Genomic DNA, 18116 nt, shown 5'->3' with positions numbered 1-18116 from the left:
GCCTGTCTGCATGGAATCAGTTCTGTACGTTTTTCTTGCCCAGACTGTTACATATATAAAGCTCTTCACCTGAATCCCTTATGTCCTGTTTATTCCTCACACATGTATTCTTCTTGTAGGAAGAACTCAAAGCTGTATACAGAGACACAAATTTGTTCTCCCTAATTTATGTGCCCAATAAAGCAAACATCTCCAAAAGGGAGTAACTTCGATTTTTAAAACAAAGACAGAATTGTGCTGTTCCTGCTCGCAAAGCAGCATCAGCAGCTGGCTGAAGTCAGCATGCCTACTAACAGAAAGTATATTAGCTCAGTCAGCAGTTTCTCAAATAAAAACAATTAGTTTACAATACAAATGTCAGTGTTCAGAAAATGCTAGAACATTTAAATTTCAAAGCCACTCAAAAGCCTGGAAATACAAACCTAAGGTGACCACATTGATACCGCCTATTACCCCTTCACTGAAGTCTGCCCTGCAATATCTTTCTCCTAAATCTCTGCTGTGTTCTCTGCTTGCACTCTGAATAATTGTTCTTAAGCAGATTAAAATGTATTCCTATAACTTTATAAGGACTAAAGGCTTGATTACAGGGTATGGTTAGCACATTTCAGAGGAGTATATGGTTTCCACAGATCAATTTATTGGTGCAGGTGTATGACACACTTTGAGTAAAATGGGACGACATCAAATACTCCCTCTGTTTAATTTGGAACAGGGAGCTGAATTTCCAACACCTGCATCTCAAGAGAGTGCCAAAGCTATGGGGTTATTGGATATTTGCAGCAGAGCTACTTTGTGGTTTTGTTTTTTTTTTTAAACTGGGTGTATTTACCCAAACTTTAAGTGGATTCCAAAGCAAATGGGCTTTGTGTGGCCATGAAGCAATTTCCCACACACTTCCACAGCTTAATTGGGCAGCCCCAGCCCCTTTCCCCTGGGGACTACAGAGGTTTCATGGTGCATGAGGTTTCACTACAGCATATGACAAGGGTGCCTTGTGAGCCACTGACAAATGCACATGGCAGCAAGGTCTTTGCAAATGTCCCAGTGAGAAGAGCTTCATCTGGAGCTGGCTATTTGCCACAAGACACTGAAAATCAGAAATCATTCTTCATGCTTGCTAGTGTTTGTGGAGCTGTTTGCCTCTTAGCCATCTTTGACTTTAATTAGCCTGGACTAATGTCCAGCATTTTTCCCAGGGAAGTTTCCTACTTCACTGGGGATCAGGCCAGATTCACAACAGGGACAGTGCCATAATGGACTCAGTGCTCCACAGCAGACACAGAAGGTGGCAGCATCCTTGCTATAGCCAGAGTATGGGAAGAGACACCCCAAAACAGAAATCTTCAAAATGCCTTGGCCATGACCCTGGCAGGGCTTAGAAACCTGACAAGGCTTCGCCATACAGTCCTCCAGACTCACCCCAAATTCCAGCCCATGGAACCTTTCCTACCACTACTTCGTATCTTTGCACTTAATACCCCCATCATCTACAGGGCAACAACAAGGCCAAACACCTCTGCCTGACAGGATCCTCCTTTGTTTGAACACAGTTTTGTAAATCTTCCCTCTAAGGGGCTGGGAGCCGGCTGAGTGGGCTCCAGAGAGAGGGAGCTGTTCAGAGCCCCTGGCCAGGCAGCATGGCTACCCAGGCTATCTTGGGTTTGTCCAGCTCCCTCCTCTCACAGCTTTTCTGTTTTGCATAAGACAGTTTTTGTCTCTTTTTCACTCACTCACATGACTTCCAAACCTAGTGACTGGGGCACCACCTGGGTCAGGGTTTGGAAACTGGGCTACAGTTCTTACTCCGAGCTAAATTTAGATATATTATTACCCAGAGCCTACATCTCCACACACTTTGGCAGGTGTGTATGGACACCCATACAAATTGTCACTTATGCCTAGGAAAATGTAACAGTTAAAAAAGCAAAAGGAATAGACAGGCAGACACCCCTTTTGGAATGTAGAAGAGCTGGGGCTGGGGACACTGCTGTGAGTAAAACAGCTAAAATCTTCACAGACTGAGAAACATGTTGAGTCCAGATCTCCCACCTGATGTCCCTGAGCATGTAACAGTGCGACCAAGCTCAGTGAGAGGACTTGATGTGTGGCATGTGGGTCTGTTCATCCAGTACAGGCCAAGCCAGGTAAAGCATGTCCAGAAGCACACGTTCAGGCATGCAAGGAACTCACTGGATGCAAACGTGGGTGTTGAGGTATGTAGGCACCTCTGCGGTGAAGAGGAGGCAAGCAAGATTTCTCAGTATCTAAGAAGTTTCAGACTTAGCATGTGAAGTGACTTGTCTGCTACGATCCAAGCTCCTCCTTGGGATTAAATCCTTGAAGATGATCTAACAGAAAGTGTCTGCTTCTCACTTCAGACTGCTGCTGAATCAAAGACTCTGAGAGTGCCTGTTATTCTGTGCACTGTTCACACACCCACCACTAATTGCTCTTCTGTGATTAAGGAAAAGTGTTTTATCTATATATACAAAAAAAAGCATAAAAACTCCAGATGAAAAATATTGCAGAGTTAAGAGAATTGTTTATGAGTTTGCATCTGTTCTGCGAAAATTGACATATCTATGAAGCTAAGCAAAGGTCTGTGTGCACCTCTTGTTAGGTTAATCCATCTAGAATTAGTAATGGTAGGGAAAATACTACAGAGAGGAGCTTCTGCATGTATTTCTGGGAAACTTGAGCTGTTAGCAATGTCTTCGCACTTGGCTTTGCAAGGGGAAAAGCAGATGTCTTTCACTCATTTTGATTAAACTCATACAGTTTCAGCAGCTTGTGCAGGAATTGCACCTTTAAGTTTTAATCCATCTCTGACATAGGCACAGGCAACAGCATATAAAAGTACATCAACATTTTGTTAAAATAAATGGCAAAACCACTGACAACATCAGGACTGAGGCAGCATCTCAAGTCTTCCCACTCAAATCTTTGTGCCAAACTGTTTTAAAAGGCATGAACAGAAAGTTCTGAAGAAACAAAACAAATCCAGATATAATTATTTCCTCTCATTTTCTTTCCTTCTGCATTTTAGAAAAGGCATGCATACAGAGAAATTCTTTTTCACTTTAGCTGCTAAATGCATGTGTCATTCCACTGCTTTTGTCTTATTTTTGTCACATATATTTTAAGAAATAATTTTATGATGCTTCTTATGAGCATCTCTAAAATTCTCCAGGGAGGCTTGCATAATTAGCAAGATCTTACTGAATTAATAAGCCAGAGCACTTTGGTAAAGGCATTAAAATAATGCCAAGGCTGTGCTGTGGATGTTGAGCTCAACTAGAGTGTTTTGTTGAAAGCAAGCACTCCCTTCCAAAGCAGCCAGTGGCTCTACCAGCTGTAAGCCCATCACTTCGCAGTCACAGACTCTTGCAGTGATGCCATACAAAGCCTTTCGAGCCGCTACAAACCACAACAAGTTCAAAACCTGACTCATGTCTAGAACTTCGACTCCCTCTCTGTTGCTGGCTTAGTCACTGCCAGCGGCCCTGCATGCATCTGCTGATCCTGCGGCATCCTCAGCACCGTTCCCTCCTGTGGGAAAGCCCTGGTTAGTCAGACTGCAGCGAGGCAGAGTATTGTTAGATTTCTCTTACCATTGTGCTGCTTTGTTCTTCCTGCATTCTCATCTTAATGACGGTGCGAGCTGTTGGCCTTCCACACTTTCTTTGTGCCTATGTAAATTCAGTGTTTGATGCAGAAGAGGCGGAGACAATTTCTAAGTCAAGGGGCAGGTGTGAGTGAAAGGAGCAACCCAACAGCCAAACTATTTGAAAAAGAAACCTTTAATGTCTCATCAGCTCAGCGCTAAAAAAAAAAAAAGCCTTCATAACTTGCCTTGAAAACTGGAAAAACAGGGTGTCTAGCTATAATTTAAGACATTAATAACAACAAGATATTGCAGTTCCCTGACACATTTTGACTTTTGCACGGTGAAATGCTATCTTAAAACTAGGTCTGATTATAAAAATGCGAAACATGGTCAGTGACAAAGAAATTACACACAGGTTTAGCCCAGGCTGAATTTTAGAACACACCTGAAAAAACCGGTTCTTTCCCTTTCTTAAATGGACATTCTGAAAAGGATATTTGCAATGGAACAACTTTACAGGACTGACCACGGTCTTCAGAGGTATTTAGTGCAGCCTTGGGATATGACACCTCAATTAACAAAAAAAAGTTTCAGCAAAAAGTATTTTTTACCTGCAAGCAATGAGTATACACTTTTTCAGTCTGGGAGTCTCCTTTCCAGCACAGAAAACACAGTAAAGCAAGAATGAACACATCCTGTCATATGGGAACGGAGGATAGTACAAGCTGTCTAAATCTCCACAATTTATTTTTATTTCCCTGGTCTAGAAAAGGCTTTTAGGCCTGGAGTTAAAGCTGAAGAGCACGAGTAGCTTGCTTGCTTTTTGTGGGACAATGTGACTATTTGAAGTTGTCTGTGTGCTTATAAGCTCCACCATTGTAAGTTATGATTTACAGAAAACAGGCACATAAAATTTCCTCACCACAAGCATCTTTACAGTCATCATGGAAATCTCAACAAGAAACCAAAAGTCAAATTTCTTATTGGACTTATTCCTTCTGCTGAAATAATAATTTTTTTCCATGGCTGACTCATCTAGAAAATTTTTATGAAGTTAGTAGCAAATGCAAGCATCCTGCTCTTTGCCCCTTCAAAGCTATCACATAAAGATAACAGTGTTTTCTTTTAATCTTTTTTTTTATTACTGAATATTATGCTTACAACAATCCTGCTTTGCTACAGATGGTTTCCTGTTGTTTCTGCCAAATGTGAAATAGCTATAAAACTTGAAAAGGTTCTGATGCTGTCACTGCATGAAAAATTACATCTACAAGGGAAAATTAAATATGAGCCTTAGCATTTAATTTCTTTAATCTTACTTAGTAAGTTGAACTTTTTTACTCCCACCCCCAACTCAAAGCTTCCGATAACATGACCTGAAGGGAAAAACACAGCTATGTATTTTAGTCAGGTAGAAAGCCTTCATTAACAAAAACAAAAAAAGAGGAAGGGGAAGTAGATAATTCTCATGTCCAGACCAACTAAACAGCCACCAACTCCAGCTGACAAGAGCAGTGCCTTTGGCTCAGTTTCATAAAATACATAAAGTCATTTCTGTTAGAAGACTGTGAAGTTCCTGTTTTCAGTGCTATAATAAGGAAATCTTTCACCTTAGCAGACAAATTACTAGAAAATGGCTTGTGCAATCCCAAGGGGACAGAGCCTTTGCTCCTTGCGTGGGCAAACCTCAATGAACTCAATGACAGCTTTACTTGAACACAAGAGTATTAAGAAAGACTTCAAAGAAAAATTGAATTTTATACATATGATGAAGAAAACTTGTGATGCTCTGATGCTCTCTATAGGCATAGTTCAGTGTTAAATGGGCAAAGGGCTAGGAAAAAGGTATTATACCAGCTAAGTAACTTACTAAGGCACATAACTTACAAATGGAGCATCAATTAACAAGTGAGCTTCACAGCTCTCTCAAATTTCTGTCAGTGTTTGACTGGCACCACATCAACAGACTCATTTTCTAGTAAAAAAAAATCAGGGACCATTTAACCACATCCTTCTACCAACAAGGTAAGACTGTGCTCAGTGCCATGGATCTGCCTGTACAGGCAGTGGGGATAGAGACAAAGAGAGTAAATATGAGAAATTGCTCTGTCATTTTGAGTGCATTTGTCTGCTGCTGTGCATAGAAGGTCTGATATCTTAGAGCTCTGCAGCACGAGAAGCAAATGTTCTGTATTACACCGGAGATTTGGCAAGCACCCATTTCTGCAGGAAAAAAGGCATTTAATTGTAGTCTCACCCAACCAAGACATTAGACCTCAACTTCCCAGCTGCTCAGATCCCTACTAGGGATCATTCTAGGATTTGGATCTGATACTCATTTGCTACAAGAGGACTTTCATTCTTGGTTGGAAAGAGAAGTTGTTGGAGTTTTAGGCTTTTTTAACCTGTGGTGCCTTTCCATGCTGTGGAGACTGCAATTTAAAAGTGGAGGTAGATGTGACATTGTGGGCAGGAGTGAGTGGAAAATATGTACACTCATCAAGCTGCAAGCAGATGTCTCATCTACATGTGGACGTGCCTCTCCCATGTGCTGTACCCCCAAGGGCACCACTCACTGCCTCCTCAGAATTGCTCCTGGTGTTTCCCCATGTGTAGATATTTGCAGCAGAGGTACCCACTTGTTTGTTTAGTCTGACTTCCACCAAAGCTAAATTAGAAACAGCTTATGCAAGCTCTGGGAGACCTGCACTGTACTGGTCACACTCCTCTAGTTCAGCCTAGCTGTGACTCCTTGGTCATTGTGAAGATAACCAGGTCTGGGAGAGCAGGGGTGCAAGGCACCTGTAAGGCTGACATGCTGGACCTGTTGCTTTTTCTGAGAGACCCTGCATGGTGCCTGATTTTGTTGTCTATGAAAACTACTGACTGGTCACTTGAGCCAGGAAAGCATTCACGGACATTTTTCTTTTGCAGTGTAGCCTGTGTACATGGGGATCTTAGAAGAAAATCAGAAATTGACAGACAGGTTGGATATCTGCTGACATGACTGGAGAGTCTCCTGTTGGCTTTATTGGCAAGTATATTGAGTCCCTTTACATTAATTTTATCAGGTTAGGGTTTTTTTGGTTGTTTTTTTTAATTTATTACCAATTATATAATTTGGTCACCAACTGAATTATTTGCACCTTTCACATCCAGTTAAATACCGCAAAGTGCTAGTAATGGATTTTTCTCACAACTGGTTAGAAACCATGATAAAAAACATAACCCTACCACATCAGAGATGTTCTTCATATACCATAAAATATTTGCATCTACGTTTCCTTGTTGCTAGCCAGTGCCATCTGTTATCTGTTTTGATCTGCTTATAAGAACTGGCAATTTTTGAAAATTGAGAGCAAGACAAGAACAATGGCTTTTTCCTTTGTATTTTACTCCCCAAAGAAACCAACTGGATCTACACATGCACAGAAAATATACCCCTCCAACTGGCAATATATTAGCACATGCTTTTTCTGTATGGAAAATTTAAAGAGACAAGACTCATCACAGGGAAGTATTTGAATTTAATGAAATAAATCTGTGCCCCACAATGCCTGGATACTCGGTTTTACTTTTGTCTCTCTTGGAGGGTGTTGACACTCAGACTTGGTGATGGAATAAATGGTGACAGCTGAGATAGTTACTGCCCTCAGCTGTGCGCTCAGTCCCTCTCTTGGAAATTATTACCCTCCTGCAGCTGGCAAAACTGGATGCTTCGTGAAACCAGCTTCAGACTGCCAGACTTCACGCCAGCCCATAAACTCCCGTGGCTTGGAGGTGAGCCCACAAGCCATTGAGCCATGCCTGCTGTGCAGGTGGTAAACACTCAGACAGAAAGGGGGTGGCCAGTTGAAGGTGCTGCTGCTTTGCTTGGCCCCTGTCACGTACCACTGTATGGGTGGCAGCCCACAGATCATTCTTTCCTATGTTTGTAAGTACAAATGTGTCTAACTCAGGGGACACATTGTCACAGCTACCCACCGAGAGAAGAAATGGCAAAATCCCGAGTGACAGAAAGAGAACATGTCCCCAGCCTTTCTGGTTTTTGTGGACTCCAATAGGAAGACAAATGTTACTTAAGGATGGTAATTTCAAGTTTTGCTTTGTTATAAGGGGTAAACTGAAGTCCCTCATGTTTGAGGATGTCGTCTGTTTCATAGTTAGGAACTATGCAGGCTATAAACCAGCACCAGGTATTTTAATAGACTCTCTCTATTTTAGCCTTTGATATCATCTGTTCCTCATATTTTTGCAGTCCCAGTTTCTCTTCCAAGATGTGTTATATAGATATACAGGGTCTTTTAGTCTTCTTCTTTTCAGTGACAGAAACCAAGTTCTAAAAAGTCTCAATTTATCAGCAATTACTGTACAGATCTTTTTCCCTCCCTGATCCTTCTCCCAAGAAGTGGAGTGTGTATAGAGTTCCAAAAGAAAAATGGAGTGTGTCCTAGGAACGCATCCTTCTAGCCTGGATAATTACAAATATCTAATCCTGCACTAATAAAATGGTTCTTGCTTCAAATGAAATGCAAAATTCTGACAATCTGCAAATAATTGTGTGCTGCTTAACTGGCACTTCAGTAGTTTTTGTTTGTGATATATCCAGAGGAAGAGATGGATGCACTGTCAGAATTAAAGCTGTCATTATATGTCCATATGTTTCTGCTTTGGTCCCCCCTTATGTTGCTGTACAGAGGATAAGGCCTAGTTTTCATATGCATATGGAGTAGGGAAAAGGGTGAATTATTCCTAGGTTCCTTCTTAATAAAGAGCTGGTTTGGACTTAGATGCAGCTAAGTTTTGCAGCACCATATCATTCCTGGCTGCAAAGCCCAAAGAACCAGAGGCTCATTGAGATGATCTTCAGGGGATGTGCATTCATCAGCACTTGCCCAGCAGAGACAAAGACAGCAAGAAACTGGAAGTCTTGAATCTTTCTATGCCAGGCTCCAGTAAGGAGCAAGTATCTCACTGAAGATTGGTTGGGAAGAGCTGAATGCTGAAGGGTAGCAACTAGATTGACCTTGAAGATCAAAAGGGTCTCTAGGTCCATCAACATTCAGGATGCTTCAAGTATAATCAAACTAAGTTTTCTGAACTCTTCTGCTTTTTCTCCCCAATTCACCCATAGCCATTGATTGTACTAAAGTAACATTCTCAAAACACAGTATACCGTGCACATTTTATTATCAGAGCAAGACCCTGGATAGTCAGGCCATTGAGACCCTCCTAGCTTCCTATGCACAACAAGTAAAGCAAAGATCAGCTGAGATACCACCAACTGCTGGAGAGGTCCCTTGTGAGACAGAGAATGGGACATCATCATCCTCCTCAAAAAGTCTTTCTGCTATAAAACTTACACAGCTCTGGCAGTCCTTTCTGCTACATAAACTCTTACCAGCCATCTCCTCCCAAAAAGCAAACAGGAAGAATTTAAGGCGCCAAATAAAAAAAAATCTCAGCTCTGCAGAACAGAGTCTAAAAAAGAATGCCAGAAATTCTGTGAAATCCACCAGGGACTTAGCTATTGATTTTGCACTGCAGATGGTCAGACATTATGGTAATGTGGCAATGTAAAACCTGTTGCTAGATTCATGGTGAGTGATTCAGTTGAAGCATTGTGGCTTAACTTCACAGAATGACACTTCTGACATTTCAAAACTAGCACTTGCTTGCGTCAGATCAGGAGGATGTGGCCCTGACTCCATCTCCACAGAGATTTGAAAATACACTGGCAAAGCTTTAACTTCTTCATAAGACAATAGCAGATAATGCTTTTAAAGTCATTTTTGTTTATCTTTTATTCTTTTGTTTCTAATGGACTCCTTCTGAATTTGAAAATAACGTCCTCTCTACTTTTGTTGTGATTTCCCCAGTGGAAAGAAACTGAAAAAACTGATCTACGTCAAGTCAGAAGAAATGTGTGCAAAGTTAATATAATTCAGAAAACAGCATTTGATCACTGAATGTAGCCAAAGAGCAAGCAAGAGCTGAGCACGCCACCCTTGTGGGAGTTTTGCCATTGACTGCACCGGCCCAGAATCTTATCCATTTGTAATAAAATTGGATGAGTGATAAATCAAACAAAGTAACAGCAAGTTACTTGGCCTCCAAATAATATTTGTATGTTCTAGTCTTTGCTGTATGAAGGTTCTTAGTTTTCTGGGACAGGTATAGTTGAACACTTGGTCCATAAAGTGACCATTGGCAGAGGTCAGTTACACTTTGCCAGGGTGGACAGTCTTACACATCACAATTCCATCCTTGTTTAGTAATAATCTAACTCTTTACAGGGACTTACCTTCTTGGAATATGCATGGCAAGAAAGTGTCTCTGTCTTTGCAAATACCTCCCTGACCTATTGACACACCAGTCAGGACTTTTCTACATGTTAGGAAAGAAGCATTTTCTGCAACAAAAGCTGCTACTTCAGGACCTGTTGAGTAAAAAGGGGTACCTGTTACCTTCTGTTGCACCATAAAATATATACTGGGTCTTAAGGGCCAGGAGGGCACCGGAAGGCAGTAAAGGCCTGGTTTCAGACTAATCAGAAGGAGAAATTAGAAACATTTTACAGGAGTGAATGGAAAGGCTGGTCTACACTCAGCTTCACACCAATGACTCATGTAGGGTGGGGCCATGCTGGCACCTCTCTGGTTATTCTGCTATAGGCAGTAGTTCACATTGCAATTTATCTACCTTTTTGCTGAAAAGAGAAGTAGCATAGATATGATCTGAGACCCAGTTGCATCCTAGCATGGTTAAAGGAAACAACTCTGTTGATGATATTAGAGGGGAATTCCTCCATTGATGACAACATGAGAAAAACATTATCTTAATATTAATCTAATCTTCAAAAGCTTATGCTGCTATTTCTTGAAAACTGAGACTTGGATCTTTTATCTAGCACAGCTATATGGGTTTGGTTAGAAACTTTAGACTCCATTAAAATATTTCAATCCTCCAAGAAATGCCACCTTAACACATAAAGTTGAAATGTTCCACGCGAAGTAATTTTCAGAGGAATTCTTAACAATGCTATGGTAAAATTGCAGTCAGTTCAACATTTTCAGTGAGATGATTTGCATGGCACACAATTCAGTATGATGCCTTGAAAATGACCATCTCACAATCCTATGTGAAAAATTAAAGCATCAGATGTTTTTCATCTAGCTGTAAAAGAGAAAAATCAGCTTATTTATGCCAGTGGTTTTCTGCAAAAGCTATCTATGTACTAAAAAAAAAAAAAAGCCTGCTGGCTTTTTCTGGGCACATTCTCATCTGAGCTCTTTCTTGTGGTCAGACTACATTATTGCAAACAGAACGCCGCTATGCTGTGCCCTACCAACCAAACGAACTGGGCTAAGCTCTGGTAACAGTTTCACCATTGTCAATGATCTCCAGTGAAAATGGGTTCACAGAAGGTTACCTGAAGGTGGAATTGTTCCCACTGAGTGGTGTGGAGCCAACTTGCTGCTGCTGAATATATTTCCTTTGTTTGATAGTTCTTGTCTTTTACAATTTATCAATTAATTTCTTATTAGTATTGGTCTTCAATAGAGGATACCCAAACTTTCTTTCTTTTCACTTTGTACAACTTAGGCATTTCTGAAGAAATGCCTAAGTTGTACAAAGTGAAAAGAAAGAAAGGAGAACAAAGAACTGAGTAATCCTGATAATAGTCATTTGGTTTGGGCCTGCTTTGCACAGTCACATTAATTTCCTTTTAAAATTTGCAATCTCCCATGATTTTTCCCATAGAACTTCCAGAGATTTCCACCATTTGCCCAAAACATTTCAAGACCTATCATTCGAAACTGCAGCACAGAACATCAACTCCCACCTCTGCTGTAGAGGAGGGGCAGCATGGCCATTGGCCTTGTCTCCTCAATGAGAAACAGCCAAAACTGTGGAAGATTTCCTTGTAGTTTGAGGCATGTAGAGAGGTTTGGGGTGGTACCCCAAGGAGGCGGTGGTCGCTAAGCTCCTCGGCATTGTTGTGCTATTGATGAGAATCTCACCCCATGGGGGACAGATCCTAAGTGCCCTCCATTGCCCTTTCATAATATCTAAAGCTTCACTAGTTGTAAAAATTAAAACACCTTTTCTCTCAGGCATACCAGTGTCTAGCTACACTTTTACTAATACACAGTATCAGTGCTCTGGCCGTGGCAGCAGCAGCAGCTCAGTACAAACAGCAATCTTTCAGAGTCTGCAAGGTTCACAGAGGCCACTTCACCATTGGAGCAGGTTCTGCAGTCCCAGAGGAGCTCTCTGCTCCCCCAGGCACGGCTGGGCATTTCAAAGCTACTTTGGCACCACGTATGGCTACAGAGTCCTGTGCCTGGAGCAGGTATGCAACAACACTCTCCCCAGGTACTTCTCAGTGTGGGCAGCAGCCTGCTTTCCTCTCTGGACCTCAGTTTCACTGTATCCTTTCACAGAGAGATTGTGGAAGCAGAGAAAATCAAAATCAGAATGCTATGAACATGTATTCACATGTGTATGCAGTCAGCCACAACACTATCAATACTGTGATATTTTACAGCACTGGTTGGGACTTCAAAAGTATAGTAGCAGTGTAAAAATATATGCAAATTAGTTTGCAATGTTAACACAAAACTCGAAAAAGCAGTTCCAATATTCTCTGGAGAAATTTATACTACTATTGAAATAAAAACACACTGGATCCTCTAGAGTTTAGAAACCATTCAGAACGTCAGTACTTCTAATAGTGAAAAAGTCTACCACGCATTCTGTGTGAAGAAACTAACTTCTAACCAAAGGTACTACCAGGAACTGCAGCTACTTCCTAGAATGCACAGAAAAAAGCAGTTCTTTAGTCCTGTGCTAGCAGCCGAGAAACTCTCTGGCTGGTAGACCTCTTTCAAACGAAGCTTAAACCCAACACGATATCCAGCCACAGCCCTCAGTGACATCCCCGTGACAGTGTGGATCCTGTACCAGAGGCACGCTGGCTCTGGGGAGAGGCAGCCGACGAACTCGACGGGAGCCTACCTTGCACAGACGGGCTCACGGCCTCCGAAGCCTGGAGAAGAGCAGCTCCGGTGGGCACAGAGAGCGGGATGCCCGGAGCAGCTCCGGCGGGCGCACAGAGCGGGATGCCCGGAGCCGCTCCGGCGGGCACACAGAGCGGGATGTCCGCAGCCGCTCCGGCGGGCACAGGGCGCAGGGTCCCGCTCGCTCGGGCTCTCACAGGTGCCAGCGCGCGTCTCCTCCGCTCGCAGAGTTTGTAATGAATGTCCCCAGCTGGGTCCCAGCGAGCCCAAACTCCTCGGAGCCGTCAGCCCACGGCCCCGCGGTCCGCTCGCAACTTCTCCTTCCCTCGCTCTCCGCTGGGAAGTTCGGCAGAGCCGCGGGCGCCGGAGCGGGCTCCGCTCTCTGCGAAAACTCGCCTGCCCCACCTAGAGGAGCCCCGCAGGATGAGGAGGAGTCCCGAGCCCATGCCCGCTGCCGCCGAGCTCGGATTTGGCTGGGGAACAGAAGGTTTTATCTGGTTTGGTTGAGAGAAGGGGAGCCAGAGCCTGGGATGCCGGGGAATGCTTCTGGGGATCTCCTGAGAGCAAAAGTGAGGAGGAAGTTTGATGACTGAACTGGTTCAATTTAGTGAATGTTGATATCAAAAATCAAACTGTCCTGCAGGGATACCTGATTTTCAGATAATTTGGGGGCGCTCCTCTGAAGCCCGCCTCAGATTCCTATTTTTCAGTGTAACTTTTGGAGACTCCCAGGACTTCCTTCAGGACTCTTACCAGGAAGGGATAGCATGGGAGACATCAGGAATCACTGGTTCTCCAGGAGCACACACAGCTCCCTGCTGCTTCTAGAAAATTCTAAAGAACAACCTAGATGATTTACAAATTGAAAATGTCATAGGTACCTTTCTGAACTATGGATTCTTTTCTTCCCAAGCAAAATTGAAATATTCGTATACAGTTGTGCTTTCTAAGGGTTGCAAATTCTGGTTGTCAGCTAGCTTTGGCAAGGGAATTGCCAGTATTTCTGCAAAGACAGTGTTCCTTAAAATCAGAAAATGTGAAATAGCCTACTCGGATAATATTATTTATCACTGAAGTGAAAATAAATGAAATTAAAAACACCCAGCCCACCTGCAAGTGGCTTGAGAGCAGTTAGAACTTTAATTTAGACGTCATAAAGGAGAAACATATCAACACTACATCTTTTTTGAGCATCCAATATGTAGTTTGAAAAACTGACAGAACTTGGTCAGCGGAAAATATTTTTCAAATAAGATCTTTCAGCCTTGTTGGATACAAGATTCTTAAGTGTGCATTGGTGTGTGTTGTTCTTGTCACCATCCCACTGGGCAAAGGCATGCATTGAAAGCAGGGGTGCTTTGATTCTTACCTAACACCTACCAAACTCAATAGTGTGAATCAACATTAAAATATAATTGGACATTTTTTCATTTTATTAAGAAACATATGCAATACAATGGTTCCAGTTGTCAAAAGCTGACCCTGGACTACACAGCAAGTTGCTTCCTTCTTACCTGCAGGGAAGAAAAGATTATGGCTGGTATCACTACAACATGGCTAAGCCTGTCTGATCTTCCACAGGGATCACTTCTCTTAGCAGCAGGTGAATTGTTCCTGAACCTAGCTCTTTTCTGAAACAGAGTTATAGGAGAGACAAAGATGAAGGTGGTAGTATCAGGGCAGGTTCACTGGAAATGATGGAATAAGCCAGGAAAGAGGTTGCTTCCCTATGGCCTACAGGGTGTATCCATTCCTGAGAAGAGACAAAGGCAGCAGGACCAGGAAAGACAGAGGATAGTGTGGAGCAGAGGGCAGAGGGAGAACAACAGTTGTTCATCCCGATTGCCTTCCATTGTGGAAGCAAGGCTTATACAATATGTTCCCTTCAAATAGCATTTGAATCTACTGGCCAATAAAGATACATTCTCAGAAGCCTCTAACAATAAGCAGCTGGCTAAAGACAGTCATCCCAAATCTATTGCCTGGATTTGGTGAAAGCATACTGTGAACACACCTTATGAGAAAGCAACAAATCCATGCAGAGAGAGACCTCACACATTCTCCAGCCACCCAAAAAGCATACATCTTCTTAGACCACACAAGTCAGTCAACCCACAGAACACAAATCTGTAGGAAATCAGAATTCATTAGTTCCAGTACTTCTGGAGCAAGATGTTTTTCTGTGGATGGTTTATCATTGTGGGTCTGAGAGGCACTGGAGAATTTTATGGTTTATATCATTGGGCCAAATTAGATTAATTTCCATTCTTCTGTTTGTCCCAGTCTTCAAGGCAGCTGGGCTGTGCCAAGGAAAAATCACAATGCAATATGGTGGCCCAAGGTCCCGCCTCTCAGTGAAATCCTCATGGTTTGGTTTAGAGGTCCACATCCTATCAGGGCTGACATCTGGCCCAGAGAAGCTGCTCTGCAAAGACACTGTGTGAAAAAGAGAAACTCGTATTTTGCTGACCCAGCCACAGTGAAAAAGTAAATATGAAAGAGCTACTTTTGTCCAAGAGCTACCAAGATGACAGTGTGTTTTTTAAGCTGCCACATTGATTCCTGGCATCAGGTAACAGACTGAAAGGATTAACTACCCCTTTCAGCCCCTATGACATCCATATGTCACCCACCCTCTCTGACATGAGAAATTCCTGCACTGAACACCCAGCTGGAATGAGGGGACATCCAGGTATCAGTGGCAAAATAAGTATATGCAGACACAAGAAAGGAAAGGAGGAATGAGCCATGATGAACCTATGAACTTGTGAGGCTTCTTACTGCCTACCTTTTCTATCAGAATGGAGGTCTACATGGCACAAGAATATCTGTTGTCACATTATCATCCTCCTGACCTGCCTTTGGTCCCACCAGAGGCAGCCCAAGGGCGGAGCATGTCACTGCAATATTTCTTAAGTTTGTCCAAAGGGCCTGTGTCTTCCCTCAAGTCATAGGAGAGGTAGAATGACATGAGAAGTGCCTGTACTACATGCCTAAGACAGTGGGTTTGCCTGGTGTGTGTTCTTGCTGCTGCTAAGTAAAGCTGATGGAGCTCTCCCTTTTGCACTTTCTGTCTCCCTTTTCTGCAGGGGCTGGTATCCCCCTGCCCCAACTGCAGCACAAGACACTGGCATCCAGAGGTGGTACATGAGGAGAGGGAGAAAGCATCATGGCCATTGGAGATACTTTCTCCTTTTGTGGTGGAAAATTGTCTGGTTTATAACAAAAATTGAGCTGTCTAAAGACCTTCAATGTCTCACAGAAGAAGTGACATTCATTTTATTGCAACTCTAAGAGCTAAGAAAGATACTGTAAGAAGGAAAATGAAATAATTGAGTAGAACGTCCTAGGAATGAAAAGCAACACTGTGCTTGATAGCGGGCCCCTTTCCCAAAGCTTACATTAATTTCCCAAAATACAAAATTACAAAATAACCAGCATACACCTGCAAAGGTCTCTCATTAGCATCCTGCCTATTTCAAAAGCTGGACTCACTGATGTTAGACTGATGACTATACATGAGCATACTCATCCAGGGCTTCTAACCCTCCTACTTTCCTTCATAACCCACCCAATTGTCTCAGTCAGATTTATTGCAACACCTACCACTGCCCTCAGCCTTTCTCCCTCAACACTTTCTACGTCCATGGGGTTGCCCTTCACTGGTTCTATCTGTCCAAGACCCATAGCACTGCTTTCAGATGCCACACTTTTTATTAGGCCAGAGAAAACACACATGGGTGCTGGTTTATATAGAGACTAGTCCAATAAAGGTTCCTTACAGCCATTTGGTTTCTTTCAAATGGCATCTTTCAGTGATTCTTCAGGTTTAACTGACTCACTTCTTCAGCTGACTCATTACAAGCCCCCAGCCTTACACTTATCTGGGAACTGAAACTGCTTACCAAGTCACAAAACCCTACGTAGCATTTGGAGAACTTCTTCCAAATATTCAGGTAGACTGTTTCAGGCTAGCCCATTTAAATATATTTCTGATTTTCAGAATTACATCTTTTACAAGAACCTAGTTCACAAGAACCTAGTTCTGAAAATTGCAAAGCAATTAGCTTAGCTCGAACACCTACAGTAACCATGCCCTTGAGTTTGCAATAAATATTTCAAATAATTAGCAATGTATTTCTGTGCCTTCTAGAATGTGTGTAATTAACTAATATATTAATCATTACTCCTTTCCTAAAAGAAAGAACTCATGAGAACTACTGCAGAAGTAGTTAAAACAAAAGAAAATGAAAATACCCTTTCCCTTGCTGCTGAGAAAGAACTCCTTATTTGTTATATGGTATTTTCTTCCCAGTCTTTCAAAAGCTCAGGCAGGCTTTGGAGAACACAAGAGGACAGATCCAAGCACAAACCTTTCTCAAATATCTGAAAAGCCAAGGGAAGAGAGGAAGCTAGGAAAGAGTTAAACTGAAGGGCCAGGAACAAATGGAATACAGGATGCTTGAGACACACTGTGGTATCAGAAGTATTCTTAAGAGGCCTCTTCATGCATCACAAATGTCTCCCAGAGTTTTACTATTCATTTTATAAAAACCCTGGATTCTAAGACAGTCAGGAGCTCAAACTCTTGATCTAGACTTTGGATACAGCATTTTAAACCAGTGATCAGTCAATGTTTACTGTGTTACACTATATTTGAATCTACATTTGTACCTTCATTCTCTGCAGCATTTTTGTTTGCATGTATTGCTTTGTATTGTCATTTTTCACTTTTGCATATATGCTGACCTTCTCTCTTCATTGACATTTCTGTACTTACTGTTGTAAAATTTCTTTCTTTACCAATGTCTTTCCATATAGTTTCACTTAGTTTTATTTCTTGATGTATATTCTAGAGATAAGACATTTGTCAAACTGCTGTTTTCTTTTATTACCCTATTTTTATATCTAAAACTAACTCACATTTTGTGAGGTTTTATTATTTGGGGAGGAGAGAGAACTATGAGTATTAAAAACCATTAATCTCTGATGCTTCCAGATTTGTCATTTTTATTCCAAACTTTTTCAGTACTAGGAGACGTTTCTTCCATCTTCAATATTCTTGCCTATCTTATTTAATTTCAGATGTTCGTTGCTGAAATCATCTTGCACAGAAGATGCCAATGTCAGAAAGTTTCTTTAAAACCCTAAACTTTAGGGGAGTCCTTAACATATGTGTATATTCAATGTAAATTATGCATACTACACACACATTAATGTTCTGTTCCGAGCTGATCTTGTATTTTCTCTATCTTTTGAAAACAGTCCAATTTTATCTGTGTCTTTCTTTGATATAAAATTGTCAGAGGCAACAACAGTACTGGAAATTTTGCCTATGTTAATATTTACCAATGGCTTCCATTAGGAGACTTCATCATAACACAGATTTTGACTTCAGGATGTAAATTTTAGAGAAAGTAAAATTTATAGTTTGCTTTTTGCTACTATACACACTGATGTGAGAGTTATGCATCTCTGAATAT

General features: G+C 41.9%; 1 protein-coding gene across 2 annotated transcripts in view; it reads right to left on the bottom strand.

The window, feature by feature from the left end:
* EDAR (ectodysplasin A receptor) overlaps positions 1-12802 on the bottom strand; it is a 71822-nt gene extending 59020 nt beyond the window's left edge. Inside the window, exon 1 of one of the 2 annotated variants that reach the window (XM_005419978.2) lies at positions 12632-12802. The gene's annotated coding sequence lies outside the window, so the exon portion shown is untranslated. The remainder of the gene's footprint in view (positions 1-12631) is intronic. The other variant, XM_005419979.2, reaches the window with a different exon arrangement.
* Positions 12803-18116: the final 5314 nt, after the last annotated feature.

This window comes from Geospiza fortis, unplaced genomic scaffold, assembly GCF_000277835.1.
Source record: "Geospiza fortis unplaced genomic scaffold, GeoFor_1.0 scaffold192, whole genome shotgun sequence".
NCBI classification, from domain to species: domain Eukaryota; kingdom Metazoa; phylum Chordata; class Aves; order Passeriformes; family Thraupidae; genus Geospiza; species Geospiza fortis.
Note: the sequence above shows the minus strand (reverse complement) of the source record. Positions and strands in the feature narration are given on the sequence as shown.